This window comes from Triticum urartu, chromosome 3A (genome assembly GCF_056163025.1).
Source record: "Triticum urartu cultivar PI428250 chromosome 3A, HENAU_Tu73, whole genome shotgun sequence".
Lineage (NCBI taxonomy): Eukaryota > Viridiplantae > Streptophyta > Magnoliopsida > Poales > Poaceae > Triticum > Triticum urartu.
Genome location: NC_141875.1, coordinates 16,572,224 through 16,592,408, shown reverse-complemented (window position 1 = coordinate 16,592,408; position 20,185 = coordinate 16,572,224). Strand labels below are relative to the sequence as shown.

At 43.3% G+C, this 20,185-nt stretch overlaps 1 long non-coding RNA gene across 2 annotated transcripts; it reads left to right on the top strand.

Moving 5' to 3' along the window:
- Positions 1-464: 464 nt before the first annotated feature.
- LOC125530051 (uncharacterized) lies at positions 465-6,528 on the top strand. Of its 2 annotated transcripts, XR_015617985.1 has the most exons (6): positions 465-704; positions 2,774-2,955; positions 3,367-3,518; positions 3,839-4,043; positions 4,768-6,142; positions 6,236-6,528. It is a non-coding gene; the product is annotated as an uncharacterized LOC125530051 (long non-coding RNA). The 2 variants fall into 2 exon arrangements; XR_015617986.1 differs by lacking the exons at positions 3,839-4,043; positions 4,768-6,142; positions 6,236-6,528 and having other exon boundaries at positions 3,367-3,811.
- The last annotated feature ends 13,657 nt before the right edge of the window (positions 6,529-20,185 follow it).

Here is a 20,185-nt window from a genome sequence, read left to right as displayed (position 1 = left end):
CGGAGGACAGGGGCGATGACAAATCTCTGCACTCTCTCGGTCTCACGCGGCAATGGGCTCCTGTCCTCGCCGCCACGCTGCCAGCATGGATGCCCGGGCTTGCCTAGCCGCCGCGGCCTCGACTCTTTCCTCTCCTCTCAGGCTCCAACACCACGCCCTTCCCTCCTGCTCCACCACCACTGTTTTCTCGCCCAAACCCACTACCTGCCGCCGTCCGTCTCATTCAGAGCATGGTCAACACATTGCTGAGCTCTTTTTTCCACAAAAATATAACCCTCATATAAACTGGCCCACTCAGTCCTTCCAGCCGAGGTCCAAAAATACCATTTACCTGGCCCATGCCAAATGCTCAGCCCAATTGTGTTTTCACAGACCAAAGCCCAAAACTGGCTCTACCGATTCCACACGCCCGTAGCTGGGTAAATACCCCAACCTACCTGTCCATCTACCACACCCGTCCGCATTTCTCCGCACTCTCGACCAGAGCCCTCTAGGGTTTCCTTTCGCCGCCATGCGCGGCTGCGAGAGATTCAGGATGTAGAAGAAGCACCTCGCGAAGGTGCACGGTTACACAAAGACCACAACCTCGGCAGCCACCTCGGTGATACTCCGCCGCCACCCAGATCCGCAAGAAAAGAGCCCCCCGGCGCCGCCAAAACGCTCCGGCCGCGCCGGTCGCCCTCAACGACGCCGTCAACCATCAGGTCTAATTCCATTCTGCTCCTCGTACAATAGAAACTATAAAGCTCAAAACGTTTGTTTTTGTCTATCGATGGATGTCGTCGTCAGTTCGAGTGCTTGTATACAGGACATGATGTATGTACCTTAGTATTGTTCAACTTGCAGCCAGATTGCTAATTACTCCAAAATTATCGACCACGAATAGAGGGAGGGCTCTCAAATTTGGATCGGCGCCTTCTGGTTTGCTTGCTTGTTAAGTTTCTCCTTGTATCACCCGCGATTTTTTTTTTGGAAAAGAATACCCTCCTTGTATGATTAGGCGCTTCTTGACTTAATTCAACAGCCTGCGTTTTCTCCGTCAGTCAAACAAACGCTAGAATACTTGAATACCCATTCATCATGCCACCTGAATCCTCAATCGTGTAATCTATACAATGTTAATAGTAGGCATTTTTTAGCCTTCCAAAACTTGTTAACAAGTGTGTACTTTAACATACCATTTTTTTAACAGAAACATACAAGTTGTTGTGAGACTAGCCTGGATAGCAAGAGCATGCTGACACTCGACCCATGATGATCTCCAAGACATGGCATCGATAGTTACTTTTTATAACAATGCAATAGTACAAAGAGCATATACATTACAGAATTATGAAATGTGCTTCACACGAAATATCTCATCATTTTAGTTTGATTAGCTAAACTTAATAATTTTTCTCAATATTCACTAAAGGTTCAAATGCAAAGATTATATTGTTTGCTTAAAACTATGGCAAAATTCCATAGTTCAATCGCTTGACTCGTATGACTAGAGAAGCGTTTCCTCCTCCTCTGGCCGCCATAGAAGACCCATAACCCATAACGTACCTCACTAGCTTGCACAAGTTTTATAAGCAACAAAACATTTTTAAGATTCATCGCTCTGCAACAAAACATTTTTAAGATTCATCGCTCCCGCATACCGTTTTACTCCTCTTTCGAAGATAGATCACATTTCATAATTCTAACTATGTTTTATGATTCGATGAATAGACTCAAGAGAATGAGAATGAACATCAAGAGTACATCATTCGCGTTCAGCACTAACCTATTTCTTTCTTTTCAATATGTTAAACATCAAGCTCACAGCTACATAACAAAGCATGTGTCTGTCTATTTCTTTATCAACCGCCTTCATTTACTCACTGCATCTGTTAGATTCATATTTATATCCTTTCCTACCGATTAGCCACACGATACTTCTGTCATAAAGTTGTGAATCACACTGCTCTGTTCTACTCTTGCTCCCTCAATGTTTGTTTTCTTTTGTAGTCATTAGCTTCACCATGTCGCACAATGCTAATCTGAATTTGATGCTTTCTCTATTTTACAAACTACTTTCACCATCTGCTATATTTTACAACTTCACTTCTCTTATTTTAAAAATTAATCTTCAGTTTCATTATATGACATCATGTCTAAAAGTCTGTTTGGATGGCTGCCAAAGACTAACCTTCCAAAATTCTCGCCATTCACCATGGGGTGGCCAGATTAAGCAGTGCTAAGGTATATATAAATCCTTTTGTGTCCCATATTCTAGTGTATTGATGGGAGTTTGGGTAACCGATCGACCGATGACGGCCTCAAGGTCAAGGCTGTAGTCCTTCCTGGAGTTGAGCTCATAAGGAGGATTTATATTTATATTTGATAATCATAGGAACAATCAGACTGCATTTGTGTTTTTCTTCTTCTTCTGTTCATGCTTTCCTTGGTGTTCATATGTATTATTATGCTTCTCAATTAGAAGCTTTTTTCTCATCTTACTATGAAAAAAGAAAGAGTGAGGCTATGTCATTCCATAGCATATATATATAGTTCTTGTGTGCCTCCCTATACTACCACACAACCAACCTGCACCTCAACTGTTTTGTTTGCCAAAATTTTGCCGCCCCATCCTCTTTGTATAGCTGCTTTGGCTTCGCTCCAAACAGCCCCTAACACCCAGCCTGGTATCTTATATAACTAAAATTTTCTTTCCCAAACAAACTCTCACATTTACGGCTGTTGCAACCAATACTTAACTTGCTTTCCACCCACTTCTAACTGAATGCAGGAACACCTGGCGGCGTCCAGTACGTTGGTGAGCTTGACGACAACTGTTACTGGGGCAATGAGGTGAAGCTCTACGAGTACCAAGTAGACACTCTCTTTGCTATGTTTTGGCACAAAAAGCTGGACATCAATTACTACATCTGCACAATCAACAAGACGTTTGCCAAACTAGGCCAGCGCATGGTATGCTCAAATGCACGGCCTATTCAATGTTTACTAACTTCATAATACAGCAAATTGTATCTCCATACTGTACAACTCCTGCTCTGTTCATAACACTTAACACTCACCACTTTACTCAAATTACAAATAACAATTATGTTCCCCTTCTCACTGTATAGCACATACATCAACACCTGCTCTGTTCTTATTTTTCTCCTGCTACTTTTAAAATCTCTATTTTATCTAATCTAGCTTACCATTTTTTTCATTCGTTTGTTATCTGTTCACACACTAGGCTGTACATACTCGAATCATCAATTGGACATCAGAAATATTCACTTCTCTTTGCTCTTTTTGCTTGAGCATTCTAAATTATCTTCCATATCACACAACAATTTCTACCCATGTAAATAACCTGCTTGCTTTTACCAGTATTTTCAGGTTAACTATACTGAAGAGAACCTGCTCGACTACATTGATCCAAACAATGATACACTCATGGTCAGACTTGCAGATGGCCATTTGCTCGCCAAGTGTTGCATCATGGTAGCAAGTGACAAGAGGGCCACTATAACCACCAAATGGTATGAGTTTCGTCGCCGCGCCAACATTCGTGAAGGAGACATCTGTGCATTTCGTTTCAGGATCACTTCAAACCGCCGCCTGGCTCTCACCGTGCACCGCCTCTAGATGCACAATCAAAGACGTTGCAGCCCCTGTGTTAATATAATCTAATATAATGCACTACTAAGTACTCCTAATTATGCTATATCCTGTCATGACCTATGGTCCTCTTTTTGTGCACTCTTATATCATGCTTTTTAAGACCTACTACTTATGTTAAGAGCACTATTATCAGTCAGGCGTTTCATGTCCAGATCCATAATGGGCTTTCTCTCTACAGTGTATATGTCTTTCCCTGCTGCTAAGTTTGTTCAATGAAGATACCATCACAAACGCTAATTAGAATAAGAAGGAGAGTCGAAGCGGCGACTACAACCAGGCAACGCCCAGCTCCCCCTCAAGAGGCGCGCCACCAAACAATACTTGCAACTTCATTACATACGATGACACACTTTGCTTCTGTCAAAATGTATATTTTAGAAAAGGTAGGAACTTCTCTTATAGCTGCAGCCTACTCTTTTATTTACTAATTCCGAATTTCTTTACTGATTAGCATTCTTTAAATAAACTTAAGATATGAATACATTTTCTTCTGAAATATAACTATTCACAAGTATTACAAGTAGACTACAAACACGAAAAATAATAATTTTTCCCTATTTGCCCTGTTCTCCTTTTCCAAATTGTAAATATTTCAAATGAAACAATAAATGCAATTTCATTATCTACTATGACACACTTTCCTTTCGTCAATATCTGTATTTTATAATTAAGATACAACTAAATAAGAAACTTGTTAAATCTATACTTAACAAACAGTACCTGCAGGAAGAACAGAGCCTTCTAAAGCACATGTGAACAATTGGATATGTTCTTCTTGTCACCTTCTGCGTTCTGTCATTAAACTTGTTCCTGACTGAAAATGACATTGCAGAACAAGTAATTCAGCACGAATTGCTTGCAATACATCTGCCAGTACAATACACTATACCATACAAACAAATTAAAATTTGACTAAAGTTATAAATACACTCAAAGTAGTATCTACTTCCCTCTTCATCTGTTCATACCTTGCTCTTACTTTCTCCTTACTTACATAAGTTTAACATCTGCAAAGAAGTGCACATGCATCTACACATTATTCTTCCGATTACTTCTAAGAACTGATGTCTCTTTACATTTCAAATACAACAACCATGAGCATGTCAGATACAGGGAGTGCTACATCGCTCAGACGCAGCTTAAGGCCAGTCCATTCTACTCCATCAGATTCCCTTTGGTAGCAACAAGGGTCCACGCGGCAGTAAATGGGTCACTTTGGAAGAATTGGTCAACAAGATACAACCACTGATCTGTGATCTAGGGACGATCGCAGTCCATGTTGCATCAGACAAAGAGGCAATCTTCTCTTTCACAAATGACACTGACGCCCGTCTAGGATTCCTGCTGCTTACCAGTTGCATGGAGTGCATGACACAAGCAGGCAGTCTCAAGTTCAAGCAGTGGCTCCCAACAGATGAACTGGGTTTTGATGTTGCAGAGCAACAACTTCGTGTCTCTATCACAAATCTTCCCTTACATGTTTCGTCAGCAGTGGCTGTAGAGCACATTCTCAGTCCCTATTGTGCAGTGGAGCACATCACAGATCACACGGATCATCGAATAGACATCAAAACCTACAGATGCACAACATGGGCTCAGCGCAGAATTCTTGTACCAGCTTCGATCCTGCTTTGTATTCCAATAACCAAAGCTGATCCAGGAATGTGCATGGATACACAGCCATACAGAAAGCTTCGTACATATCGTCTACATATCCACTACCGCCACTACATCTACAAGCAGGATGAAGACGCTACATACATGCCAATCACACAAGTTCCTGTGTCTGAGAATACATACAACACCAACGAAGCAGTCTAGTTTCTTCCACCAGAATTGGTTGATGAGCAGATTATAAAGGAGCTATCCACATCGGTTGTCATCTCAGGCACCTCCAAGCAAGCCGACGCACTGTGGAAAGATGTATACTACCTCTACCCAGGTTTAGATCCGAGGGACGTCAGGATGGACACAATGAGCAAAGATCAGCAGATCATTATACTACCAGACAACACAGCAGGTGCAGCAATCTAAAGCAAAATTCTATCAACAGAGCTCACATGCATGCCACATGTCACCCCATGGAGCCCAGATATTGGCTCCATCAACAGCACACTCAGCACATGTGCCCAACTCATGATCAACAGGATCCCAGCGCATTTTTGCACGCAGAAGCTGATGAAACTTCTTCTTGCACAGTTCTGCTACATGGAGATCCCGGACAAAAATGTTGAACTACTGCTAACATGCAAATCATATCGACGCATAGTTTGGTGCAACAGCCCGGCTGCGATTGCAAAGACCCTGCTTGCAAAGTTTGTGGACACAGAGATAGCCCCCACGATGGTGCTTCATCCAGACCCAGATGTGACTGTAAGGACAGCAAACATTCTGATCGACGTACAGCAAACTGCGCCTAGCATCAATGACATGATCACTATCTAGGCACTCAATGAACGCAACCAAATAGTACTAATCATCGGTATGACCGCTATCTTTGCTTCTCTGCCTTGTTGAACCTCTGTTTTATTTGATCTTCATAAATAACTTCCTAACACATTCACCACTTACACAGCAACCACGCCAGGACTCTCACATCAGCGGCATCTACCCTACGTTCACTTTTGTTACATCATCGAAACGAAGCCATATCGACGACGCCTGCTACCACACTCTTCTGCACCTCATGAATACCTCTGCGCCAGATCCAATCCTCTCACACAAGAGCCTATGGGACTGTTTCCTCTATTATCACTACACACTGCTTTAAGTTACTTATTTATAACCTATGTAAGCTAGACAAGCTATACTTGCTTCCCCTGTTTATTAATAATACATATCCTTTCATCGCCTAGATGTTTGTCTCGGTTCTCTTTGGGTTATCAAATTAATTTGTGCTTGCCAAGTTTTCTTTTCAACCCAACAATCTGATGATTATTGTTTTTTAAAACATTCATGCATACAGAGCTATCAACAATACACCAACCATCTTTTGTGAATGAATTCTCATATGGTTATTGTTCTTCACACTCTAGCTCGGGATTCAGCTTTCTGCCTTCGATCACTGATTTATGAAGTATGATAAATATGTACATCCAGTGAGAATTCAATCTTATGCCTACTAGCTCTAATTAAATGTTTCAAAACACTTTGAACAAACAAATACATACCTTCATATGCTCAGACTATCGGTTCCTTAGTCCGTCAGGAACATCCTACAAATAGCTCCTTTCAATTCTTTCCTTTTCAATCCACTACTCCAGATCTGACCCTGCAATGACATTAGAACAGAACTCCATCAAATGAAAAGATAAATGTTCCCAGCACTGGAATCGCATCCTCGGCGAGCTCCTCTCCCAGAGACACGATGACGATCTTACCCTTCTTGTACCTCTCCAGCCTCTGACTCATCCAGCTTCACCGTCAGCTCGAACCCTGACTCGGAAACACCCAACATTCCTCCGATCGTATCGATGGCCGCCAGGAGGTAGGAGGTGGTCCTTCTCATGAGCCACATCCTCTGTGCGTTCAACCACTCCACTGTGGTGTCACCACATTGCAGAGACTCCATTAGGCTCCAGGAGTATGCAACTACCACGATGGCTGGTTATCTGGATGAGTTTGTGAAAGTGCAACTATCTCTAGGTAGTTTTGGTAATTCATAACAACATATAGCTCATTGAGCTAATGCTATTCCAAGATGATTATTTCAGGAAAGCTCAATGATTGGCATGGCATGGATGGTGAAAGTGGAACCCTCAAAATGCTAAGGACAAAGGATTGGCTCAAGCTCAAAAGCTCAAGACTCTTCATTTTATATTTTAGTGATCCAAGATCACATTGAGTCTTTAGGAAAAGCCAATACTATCAAGGAGGGATGAGGTGTTGCTTAATGAGCCTCTTGCTTCATGTGCTTAGTGATATGCTCCAAAACCCTCAACTACTTTCCCATATCCACATATGACCTAAACCCTAAGCCAAACTCGCTCCTACCGATTCTTCCTATCCGGCGCCACCGAGTTTCACTTGTCATAAGCCACTGCCAAACCCTAGCAATTCAGTTCTACCGATAGGGATCTCGGTCTCACCGAGATGGGATTGCAAACTCTCTGTTTCCCTTTCGTAACTTTTCGGTCTCACCGAAAGAGCGGATCGGTCCCACCGAGATTGCAATGTAAATTCGGTGTTTCCTTTTTGTAACTTTTCGGTCTCACCGAAAGAGCAAATCGGTCCCACCAAGTTTGCCTGACCAACTCTCTGGTTAGCTAATTACCAAATTCGGTCTCACCGATTTTGTGTAATCGGTCTCACCGAGATTACGTTATGCCCAAACCCTAACCATATCGGTCCTACCGAGTTGCATGTCAGTCCCACCGAAAATCTCTAACGGTCACTAGGTTTACATTTTCGGTCCGACCGAGTTTGTTGATTCGGTCCCACCGAGATTGGAAAACTGTGTGTAACGGTTGGATTTTGTGTGGAGGCTATATATACCCCTCCACCTCCTCTTCATTCGTGGAGAGAGCCATCAGAACACATACACAATTCCAACTCATATGTTCTGAGAGAGAACCACCTACTCATGTGTTGAGACCAAGATATTCCATTCCTACCATATGAATCTTGATCTCTAGCCTTCCCCAAGTTGCTTTCCACTCAAATCTTCTTTCCACAAAATCCAAATCCTATGAGAGAGAGTTGAGTGTTGGGGAGGCTATCATTTGAAGCACAAGAGCAAGGAGTTCATTACCTACACACCATTTGTTACTTCTTGGAGAGTGGTGTCTCCTAGATTGGCTAGGTGTCACTTGGGAGCCTCCGACAAAATTGTGGAGTTGAACCAAGGAGTTTGTAAGGGCAAGGAGATCGCCTACTTCGTGAAGATCTACCGCTAGTGAGGCAAGTCCTTTGTGGGCGATGGCCATGGTGGGATAGACAAGGTTGCTTCTTCGTGGACCCTTTGTGGGTGGTTGCTTCTTCGTGGACCCTTCGTGGGTGGAGCCCTTCGTGGACTCGCGCAACCGTTACCCTTTGTGGGTGGAGCCCTCCGCGGACTCGCGCAACCGTTACGCTTTGTGGGTTGAAGTCTCCATCAACGTGGATGTAGGATAGCACCACCTATCCGAACCACGGGAAAAACATCCGTGTCTCCAATTGCGTTTGAATTCTCCAAACCCTTCCCTTTACATTCTTGCAAGTTGCATGCTTTACTTTCCGCTGCCAATATACTCTTTGCATGCTTGCTTGAATTGTGTGATGATTGCTTGACTTGTCCTACAATAGCTAAAATCTGCCAAGAACTAAAATTGGGAAAAGGTTAAGTTTTTATTTGGTCAAGTAGTCTAATCACCCCCCCTCTAGACACACTTTCGATCCTACAAGTGGTATCAGAGCCAGGTTTCCATTTGCTTTGATCTCCATAGCTTTTGGTGGTCATAACCTTGGTTTCACAACCTAGGAGAGTATGGCGTCTAGCGAGGAAAATTATCACCGTAGAGGTCCTTACTTTGATGGTACTAATTTTGCTAGTTAGAAGCATAAAATGAAAATGCATATTCTTGGACATAACCCCGCCGTTTGGGCTATTGTGTGTGTTGGTTTGCAAGGTGACTTCTTTGATGGGAAAGAACCAAACCGTGAAGCTACCGCGGATGAGTTGAAGATGTTGCAATACAATGCTCAAGCTTGTGATATTCTCTTCAACGGATTGTGCCCCGAAGAATTCAACAAAATCAGCCGTCTTGAGAATGTAAAGGAAATTTGGGACACTTTGATTGATATGCACGAAGGTACCGACTCCGTCAAGGAATCCAAGTTGGATGTGCTTCAAAGTCAACTTGACAAGTTCAAAATGAAGGATGGTGAAGGTGTCGCTGAAATGTACTCTAGGCTTGTTCTCATCACAAATGAGATTGCTGGCTTAGGAAGTGAAGAGATGACCGATAGATTCATCATCAAGAAGATTCTAAGATCCTTGGATGGAAAATATGATACCGTGTGCACATTGATCCAAATGATGCCCAATTACAAAGATCTTAAGCCAACAGAGGTGATTGGAAGAATTGTTGCTCATGAGATGTCACTTAAGGATAAAGAGGAACTTCACAACAAATCAAGTGGTGCCTACAAAGCCTAATATGAAGCCCCTACATCATCAAGTGAGAAACAAGACTTCAATGAAGAATTGAGCTTAATGGTGAAGAATTTCAACAAGTTCTACAAGAGTAGAAGCAAAGATAGAAGCTCCTAAGACCTTAGTCAAGTGGATTCCCAAGACTACTTCAAGTTCCACTTCATCAAGTACGACTACAACTCCAGGATTCCCATCAAGATGGTGTGGATCCAAAAGAAGAAGAACTAGAGAGTTCTTGAGGGTGACTCTGCCAACATACTTCACTCTTATCATTTTGGCAAGAACAAGTGCAATCAACTTCCACATCCTGCACTAGTTCAAGGAGTCACAAACCCTCTTGTTGGTAAGACAAGGGACAAGGTAACCTAAAAGTTTTCATGGACATCATCTTGTGTGTGCATCACTCTATGTCTATGGATATCCTTGTTTGTTCCTTGTGGGACTAACCCATGTAGGTATTGAAAGTGCAATTCACTCAAATGGATAGCTCCAAGTGATCTACATCAACATTGAGCATCCACAACTTCAACATCTACATGAAGTCATCATCGACAAAACCCAAGGTTAGTTCACCCCTCTTAGGGGGGGTATCACATCTAGGGGGAGCTTTACTCTAAGACTTGAGCTAAAGCAACTCTAAAGATGTGAACACAACAATGCTTTATGTAAAAGTGGTAACCCCACTTGAGCTTAAACGATGAGTATGACCTATGATCAAGTGTTCTCACTTGACTCCTAAGTCAATATACTCATATATAGATGACCTAGTCATTGCAAATTGCTTGATAGTTGCTAGAATTGGTTGTGCATGCCTTGTCACATATTTCGTTTGCCATCTTATTGTGTGAGCATGCTGGTTGCATATTTTACTCATTCGAGGACATCCACTTGTTGTTTTGATTGTTCGGTTTTATTTTCTTTTGCCAAGTGGATGGACAAGAATGCCTAAGAACCTCCTCTAGCTATCTATGCTTTTCTCGTCTCAAACTCTATTCATGCTACATCACAAAATTTGATCAAGTCAGATTGGAACCACTCTGTGTGAGGAGCGCTCGGAGTCCCCAATTCGTCATAGACTTAAACTTCCAAAACCTCTTTATGATTCTCGGTCTGACCGATACCCCACTTTCGGTCCTACCGAGATCATTAAGTTGATCTAGGTTTTCGATCTCGGTGCAACCGATTTGAACCTTTCGGTCAAACCGAGTTTCAGTAACGGCCTGCAGTTATGAATCTCGGTGCCACCGAGTTGTTCCACTCGGTCACACCGACAGGGTCGGGCTATATATAGTCACGGGCAAAATTTTGGAAATTTCTCCGAACCCCTTCGCCCGCACGATAGCCTGCTCTGCCAACGTGGTCTCCGGATCGTCTCCTCGCCGCCAGCCGCCTCCAGTCGTTGGTCTCCGTCGCCGTCAACAGGAATTCTACCCCGCCGTTGCCGCCGTAGCGAGTCTCCGCCGAACTAGGTTATGGACTCGATCTTTGTGCTATTCTCCAATCCGATTCTTAGCACATTGTGATCATCATGATTCTTGCCACGATTGAAACACTCCTATCTAGTCAATGCGCTCGTAGATTAGGTTTGATTCGAAAATTTTAGGGTTAGGTTTCCGCCGAAACCATCTCGGACCCACTGAGTTGAAAAACTCGGTCCCACCGATTTGGCTTATGCCATGGCACAAGTGAAACTCGGTCTGACCGTGAATTACTTATTGGTGTGACCGATTTTGGAACTCTGTGAAACCCTAGCAGTCTCGGTGCCACCGAACTGTGACTCGGTCTGACCGAGTTCACTAGTTTAGGTGCCAAAACTGCTTCGGTATCACCGAGTTTAAAAATCGGTAGATCCGAGATGATTTCAGTGGGAAACTAAAACTAAGTTTTTGGATCATTCTTTTGCAAAAATCTCTGCATTTTGTGATGCTCATCTATTCTACCTCATCTATAAACTATTCACAGAGTCAGCAGACAGCTTGTTCATCATGTCAGATCAGAGTGACAGCCAGAATGTGTTAGAACAGCAAGTGCACATGAGTGAGGGCACTAGTCTCTCCAGCTCTTCAGATGATGGCAGCAGGAGTACCCCAAGCAATCTGCCTAAAGCTGCCACCAGACAGAGGAAGAAGAGAACTTCAGATTCTGAGGATGAAGATTATGTGGGAGAAGAGGAAGCAACTTCAAAGAGAGTTGAGTCAGCTCAAGGCACAAAGCCAGGGTTGAAAGTCAAAAGGCCAGCAGGCAGGCAGCCTATGTCAAAGGCCAGAGCTTCAACTGAGAAGCCCACTCCCAAAGAGCTAGTTGCTACTGAAGGCAAGAAAAGGAAGGAAAGGGTCAAGAAGACCATAGCCAGAGTGCTTGGAAAGGATTCCATCATGGAAAAGAGGAAGAAGAAGAGGTTGCTGCACCAGCACCTAAGGCACCTAAGCTTATGGGTGATGCTATAAGATCAGGGGCTGCCACATCTAAGCCCAAAGAAGCACCCAAAGCTGCCTCCAAGCCCAAGTCTGCACCAAAGAGGAATACAAGAAGCATACCTGCTACTGAGAAGAACAAGGCCCCAGTGCCTGAAGCTGTAGAAGAAGATGATGAAGAGCAAGTTCTCAGAAAACTCAAGCCCAAGATCCCAGACCACAACGATGCTCATCCTGTGGATGAGGACATGAAGCTCAGGAGAGACTCAGGGCTGAGGAAGTGGAGAGAAGCAGACCAGTATGCTTCAAGGAGGAGGACTGCTGTGGATTACAGATTTCACACCAAGGAACAGCAAGATTTCTATGAGACAGTGCTGCTTGATAAGAAGCCAATAGTCTGTGATATGAGATGGGTTGACTGGCAATACATCAAGGACAACGAAGAGTACTACCCTGGAGTGCAGGACAGCTTCAAGGCATGTGGAGTAGAGGACTTTGTTGGGCAGAAGCTCACAAAGTGGAACGAGGAGCTTATCATGCAGTTCTACTCCACAGCACATTTTTATCCAGATGGAAGGATCACATGGATGTCTGAGGGTACGAGGTACCAATCTACTGTTGAAGAATGGGCTAAGTTGATAAATGCCCCAGAGGAGCATGAGGATGACTTGGATATCTATGCCAAGAAGAAGATGGACCACAACTCTATGTCCAACATGTACAAGGAAATTCCAAACGAGGCACTTGACACTTTCAAGTTTGGGTCTGTGCACTATCTTCTGTCAGAGCTGCCAACCATCAATTGGATATTGAGGCACACCTTATTGCCCAAGTCTGGAGATCACAAGATGATCAGAGGCCATGCAATCAACTTGCTACATATCTTTGATGTGCCACAGAAGTTGAAGGTGATGAGCCTCATGGTAGAGAAAATCAAGAGGACAGCAGCAGACCAGAAGAGGAGCTGTGGATATGCCCCACAAATTCAGGAGCTCATTAACTCCAAGATGGGCATGGGCATATACTTATTGGACAAGGAACACTTGCCCATCCGTCCAGATTTTGAAGATAATCAAGTTGTCATGACTGAGAATGAACCATCGTCTTCACAAGCACAAGCAAAGAAGGAGAAGGCAAGGAAGGAGAAAGCTGCCAAGATGCCAACTCAAGAGGAGGCATCTGAGTATTTCCTGAAAACCAAACAAGAGCAGCTTGGTTACCTGATTGCATCCACCCTGCGGATTGAGAAAGGACTAGCCACCCTAACTCAGAACCAGGCAAGCTTAGAGAGGATCATGGAACAAAAGTTCTATGACTTGGATGTCAAGGTGACAGAGAATCAGACTGCAGTGGAGCAGCTCCAGGATGATATGCAGGAGAGGAAAGGGAAGACAACCACTGATGCCTTTGCCAGAGTGCCACGAGGTCCGAGGTCGTCTGCAGTGCCAGTTCCTGACACAAGAGCAACTTCCTCAGCTCCAGCCGTAGCACCAGCCCAACCTGCTCCAGCGTCTACTTCAGCTCCAACTCCAGCGTCTACTTCAGCGTCTACAGAAGCCTTCGTCCTTGGAGTGCTCCGGGCTCCACCACCACCAGAAGATCAAGCTTGAGCGTCGATCTAGCACTATGCATTTTCTAGAAACTTTTTGGTAACTTGTTGCCAAAGGGGGAGAAAAATGTATAGATCATAGGCTTCGAGAGAGAGAGTGTTGCTTTTTTCTCTCTTGCTTTATTTGGTGGTTTTTTGAACTTTGTTTGCTTTTGAGTGCTTGAGATACTACGTCATTATCTGTGAGACATTGATGATCATGTGTTTGATCATAAGCTACACTTAATGTTTGCTTAATGCTATTATCTTATCTATCTTATGTGATCATTCACTATTCTTGGTGATTAGTGCATGTATTTCATTCTTATCATTTTAAGCGCTCCACCAAGATGTATGTGACATGGAAGAGTAACCCATGACTCTAACTCTTTGTGCATTTGCAGTCTAAAGCAAATTTTAAATATGCACAAATTTAGGGGGAGCTCTTACTTATCACATACTTCTCAAAGCGACGATATATTCCATGCTTATTATCATTTGTCGAAGCTTTGATCTATATGTTGTCATCAATTACCAAAAAGGGGGAGATTGAAAGTGCAACTATCCCTAGGTGGTTTTTGTAATTCATAACAACATATAGCTCATTGAGCTAATGCTATTCCAAGATGATTATTTCAGGAAAGCTCAATGATTGGCATGGCATGGATGGTGAAAGTGGAACCCTCAAAATGCTAAGGACAAAGGATTGGCTCAAGCTCAAAAGCTCAAGACTCTTCATTTTATATTTTAGTGATCCAAGATCACATTGAGTCTTTAGGAAAAGCCAATACTATCAAGGAGGGATGAGGTGTTGCTTAATGAGCCTCTTGCTTCATGTGCTTAGTGATATGCTCCAAAATCCTCAACTACTTTCCCATATCCACATATGACCTAAACCCTAAGCCAAACTCGGTCCTACCGATTCTTCCTATCCGGCGCCACCGAGTTTCACTTGTCATAAGCCACTGCCAAACCCTAGCAATTCGGTTCTACCGATAGGGATCTCGGTCTCACCGAGATGGGATTGCAAATTCTCTGTTTCCCTTTCATAACTTTTCGGTCTCACCGAAAGAGCGGATCGGTCCCACCGAGATTGCAATGTAAATTCAGTGTTTCCTTTTTGTAACTTTTCGGTGTCACCGAAAGAGCAAATCGGTCCCACCAAGTTTGCCTGACCAACTCTCTGGTTAGCTAATTACCAAATTCGGTCTCACCGATTTTGTGTAATCGGTCTCACCGAGATTACGTTATGCCCAAACCCTAACCATATCGGTCCTACCGAGTTGCATGTCAGTCCCACCGAAAATCTCTAACGGTCACTAGGTTTACATTTTCGGTCCGACCGAGTTTGTTGATTCGGTCCCACCGAGATTGGAAAACTGTGTGTAACGGTTGGATTTTGTGTGGAGGCTATATATACCCCTCCACCTCCTCTTCATTCGTGGAGAGAGCCATCAGAACACATACACAATTCCAACTCATATGTTCTGAGAGAGAACCACCTACTCATGTGTTGAGACCAAGATATTCCATTCCTACCATATGAATCTTGATCTCTAGCCTTCCCCAAGTTGCTTTCCACTCAAATCTTCTTTCCACAAAATCCAAATCCTATGAGAGAGAGTTGAGTGTTGGGTAGACTATCATTTGGAGCACAAGAGCAAGGAGTTCATTACCTACACACCATTTGTTACTTCTTGGAGAGTGGTGTCTCCTAGATTGGCTAGGTGTCACTTGGGAGCCTCCGACAAGATTGTGGAGTTGAACCAAGGAGTTTGTAAGGGCAAGGAGATCGCCTACTTCGTGAAGATCTACCGCTAGTGAGGCAAGTCCTTTGTGGACGATGGCCATGGTGGGATAGACAAGGTTGCTTCTTCGTGGACCCTTTGTGGGTGGTTGCTTCTTCGTGGACCCTTCATGGGTGGAGCCCTTCGTGGACTCGCGCAACCGTTACCCTTTATGGGTGGAGCCCTCCGTGGACTCGCGCAACCGTTACCCTTTGTGGGTTGAAGTCTCCATCAACGTGGATGCAGGATAGCACCACCTATCCGAACCACGGGAAAAACATCCGTGTCTCCAATTGCGTTTGAATTCTCCAAACCCTTCCCTTTACATTCTTGCAAGTTGCATGCTTTACTTTCCGCTGCCAATATACTCTTTGCATGCTTGCTTGAATTGTGTGATAATTGCTTGACTTGTCCTACAATAGCTAAAATCTGCCAAGAACTAAAATTGGGCAAAGGTTAAGTTTTTATTTGGTCAAGTAGTCTAATCACCCCCCTCTAGACATACTTTCGATCCTACAGTTTGCACATCCAAGTATCGTGTGAGAACTGAATTGCGGTGCGTAAAAATGAGCTATGGAACACAGTGTAGAATGTTAGTCATTACCTCAGGAAAAACAGAGACGCCACTGAGGAAGCAAAGTGATGGAATGATGACATAGTTATCATATTATTTAAAATTGAAAATCAATTACCATGTACTTCATCTAATAGTCAGACTCTGACTAAACTACCATTTTACCTGGACTACTGAAGGGTGATCTCCAGAAGTTATCATCTCATTCCATTCAGAGAAGCCTCTGCAATTGCATTCTGGAATCTCAGGAATCTTGGCTGAATGTACTACTGAGTTCACGTGGTTTGTCAGATCCTTGTACAACTCCTGCAATTCAGAAAAGAGGGGAAAACTAATAAGAAAATAATGTGTTGGCTTACACAGCCTTACACAGCACAGATGGAAGGCCAGCAGGCCCTTACACCACTAAATATTGTATCAGATTATAGCGCGACATTATTTGTTTTGAGATAAGCTACATTCCATCAGGATAAATGCAAAACAGTTTGTGCTCTACCCTCATGCGGAGCAGTTCTTGAGGGCTACAAGCATCATCAGCCTTGGTCAAGGCCATGACCTCACCTTCAACTCCCAAATCCCACACTAGCACCCAAAGGGGACTCCAAACCATTCCTCGGCCATCACGACAAACTCGATCTGCTCTGCACGTGACGGCCTAATAACCAATTGCATCTACCATTCACATAAGAGACATTTAACAACTCTTTTTCATAACCTCCAATCATAGAACCAATTCACATCCATCATCATCAAGTTGAAACAGGAATTACATGTGCATCTCATAAACACACTTGCTAAAGTTCTAGAGACCAGACTAAACAAGGACAGCTAATTTTCGCTTCAATTATTCAGTCTCAGAATCTACAATTCACCATGCCTATACACAATGACGCCACCCACAGCACACAAAAAATTAAAATTCATCAACACCTATACATACACTTACCTAATTTCGCACTGCAGATCGCTCAATCAGCAACTATAACAGCCGCCGCCGCTACCCTGCTTCTCTTCCTCTCCTTTTCTCCAGGAGTCCAACCCCACTTCTTTCTTTGCTCCGCCGTCCGTGCCCGTCCCATCATCATCTCCCTTCCCGAGCTCCACCTAAGGAACGCCAGGTGCCTCTTGGCAGGAGAGGGGCGATGAAAAATCTCCGCACTCTCTCGATCTCACGGGGCAATGGGCTCCTGTTCGCGCCGCCATGTTGTCGGCATGGATGCCCGGGCTCGCACAGCCGCGGCGGCCTCGGTTCTTTCCTTTCCTCTTAGGCTCCAAAACCACGCCCTTCCCTCCCACTCCGCCACCACTGTTTTCTCGCCCAAATCCACTGCCTGCCGCCGTCCGTCTCATTCAGAGCTTGGTCAACACACTGCTGAGCTCTTTTTCCACAACAATATAACCCTCATAAAAACTGGCCCACTCGGTCCTTCCAGCTGAGGTCCAAAAATACCATCCTCCTGGCCCATGCCAAATGCTCAGCCCAACTGTGTTTTCACAGCCAAAGCCCAAAACTGGCTCTACCGATTCCACACGCCCGCAACTGGGTAAATACCCCAACTTACGTGTCCATCTACCACACCCGTCCACATTTCTCCACACTCTTGACCGTAGCCCTCTAGGGTTTCCTTCTGCCGCCATGCGCGGCTACGAGAAATGCATGTTGTACAAGAAGCACCTCGCGGAGGTGCACGGTTACACAAAGACTGCGACCTCGGCAACCACCTCGGCGAAACTCCGCCGCCACCAGATTCGCAAGAAAAGAGCCCACCGGCGCCGCCAAAATGCTCTGGCTGCGCCGGTCGCCCTCAATGACGCCGTCAACCATCAGGTCTAATTCCGTTCTGCTCCTCGTACAGTAGAAACTAGAAAGCTCAAAACTTCTATTTTTGTCGATCGATGGATGTCGTCGTCGGTTCGAGTGCTTGTATACAGGACATGATGTATGTACCTTAGTATTGTTCAACTTGCAGCCAGATTGCTAATTTACTCCAAAATTATCAAGCACGAATAGAGGGAGGGCTCTCAAATTTGTATCGGTGACTTCTGGTTTGCTTGCTTGTTAAGTTTCTCCTTGTATCACACGCAAAAAAAATTAGAATAAGAAGACCCTCCTTGTATGATTAGGCGCTTCTTGACTTAATTCAACGGCCTGTGTTTTCTCCGTCATTCAAACAAACGCTAGAATACTTGAATCCCCATTTAGCATGCCACCTGAATCCTCAATCGTGTAATCTATACAATGTTAATAGTAGGCATCTTTTAGCCTTCCAAAACTTGTCAACAAGTGTGTACTTTAACATACAATTTTTTTAACAGAAACATACAAGTTGTTGTGAGACTAGGCTGGATAGCAAGAGCATGCTGACACTCGACCCATGATGATCTCCAGGACGTGGCATCGATAGTTACTTTTTATACCAATGTAGTAGTACAAGAGCATATACATTACCAAATTATAAAATGTGCTTCGCACGAAATATCTCATCATTTCAGTTTGATTAGCTAAACTTAATATTTTTTCTCAATATTCACTAAAGGTTCAGATGCAAAGATTATATTGTTTTCTTACAAGTATGGCAAAATTCCCTAGTTCAATCGCTTGACTCGTATGACTAGAGAAGTGTTTCCTCCTCCCCTGGCCGCCATAGAAGACCCATAACGTACCTCACTAGCTTGCGCAAGTTTTATAAGCAACAAAACATTTTTAAAATTCATCGCTCCGCAACAAAACATTTTTAAGATTCATCGCTCCCGCATCCCGTTTTACTCCTCTTTCGTAGATAGATCACATTTCATAATTCTAACTGTGTTTTATGATTTGATGAATAGACTCAAGAGAATGAGAATGAGCAGCAAGAGTACATCATTCACGGTGAGCACTAACCTATTTCTTTATTTTCAATATGTTAAACATCAAGCTCACAGCTACATAACAAAGCATGTGTCTGTCTATTTCTTTATCAACCGCCTTCATTTACTGACTACATCTGTTAGATTCATATTTATATCCTTTCCTACTGATTGGTCTCACGATAGTTCTGTCATAATGTTGTGAATCACACTGCTCTATTCTACTCTTGCTCGCTCAATGTTTGTTTTCTTTTGTAGTCATTAGCTTCACCATGTCACACAATGCTAATCTGAATTTGATGCTTTCTCTATTTTACAAACTGCTTTCACCATATGCTATATTTTACAACTTCACTTCTCTTATTTTAAAAATTAATCTTTAGTTTCATTATATGACATCATGTCTAAAAGCCTGTTTGGATGGCTGCCAAAGACTACCCTTCCAAAATTCTCACCATTCACCACGGCGTGGCCAGATTAAGCAGTGCTAAGGTATATATAATGCCTTTGTGTCCCATCTTCCAGTGTATTGATGGGAGTTTGGGTAACCGATCGACCGATGTTGGCCTCAAGGTCAAGGCTGTAATCCTTCCTGGAGTTGTGCCCATAAGGAGGATTTATATTTATATATGATAATCATAGGAACAATCAGACTGCATTTGTGTTTTTCTTCTTCTTCTGTTCATGCTATCCTTGGTGTTCATATGTATTATTATGCTTCTCAATTGGAAGCTTTTTTCTCCTCTTCCTGTGAAAAAACAAAGAGTGAGGCTATGTCATTCCATAGCATATATATATAATTTACATTTCCACTACCAGTAAACCATGTTGTTGTCAATCTCTGATGTGTAGAGTTGACAGAGAAGATTCGGTGTTGTGATGGTGACACTTTCCTTGAATAATGTTGGAACTGCATGGTCCTACTCCTTCTGGTGAAAGCATTTTTAGGACCTTCAATGAGTTCTTCACTTTTTTCTGTTACCAGTGCTGAGATTGAGTGGGTTTAACTGATATTTGAAAAATGATCTTGATATAGTGAGTTTAACTGGTATTTGAAAAGTTCGAAGGGTTTACGGCTTCAGGCACAACATGCATTTTATTGCTGTGGTACAACCTGGGCTCAAAACATCATTTTCTGTCTAATGATTCAATTAAACCTCTTTTTTTAGTCTACTCTCT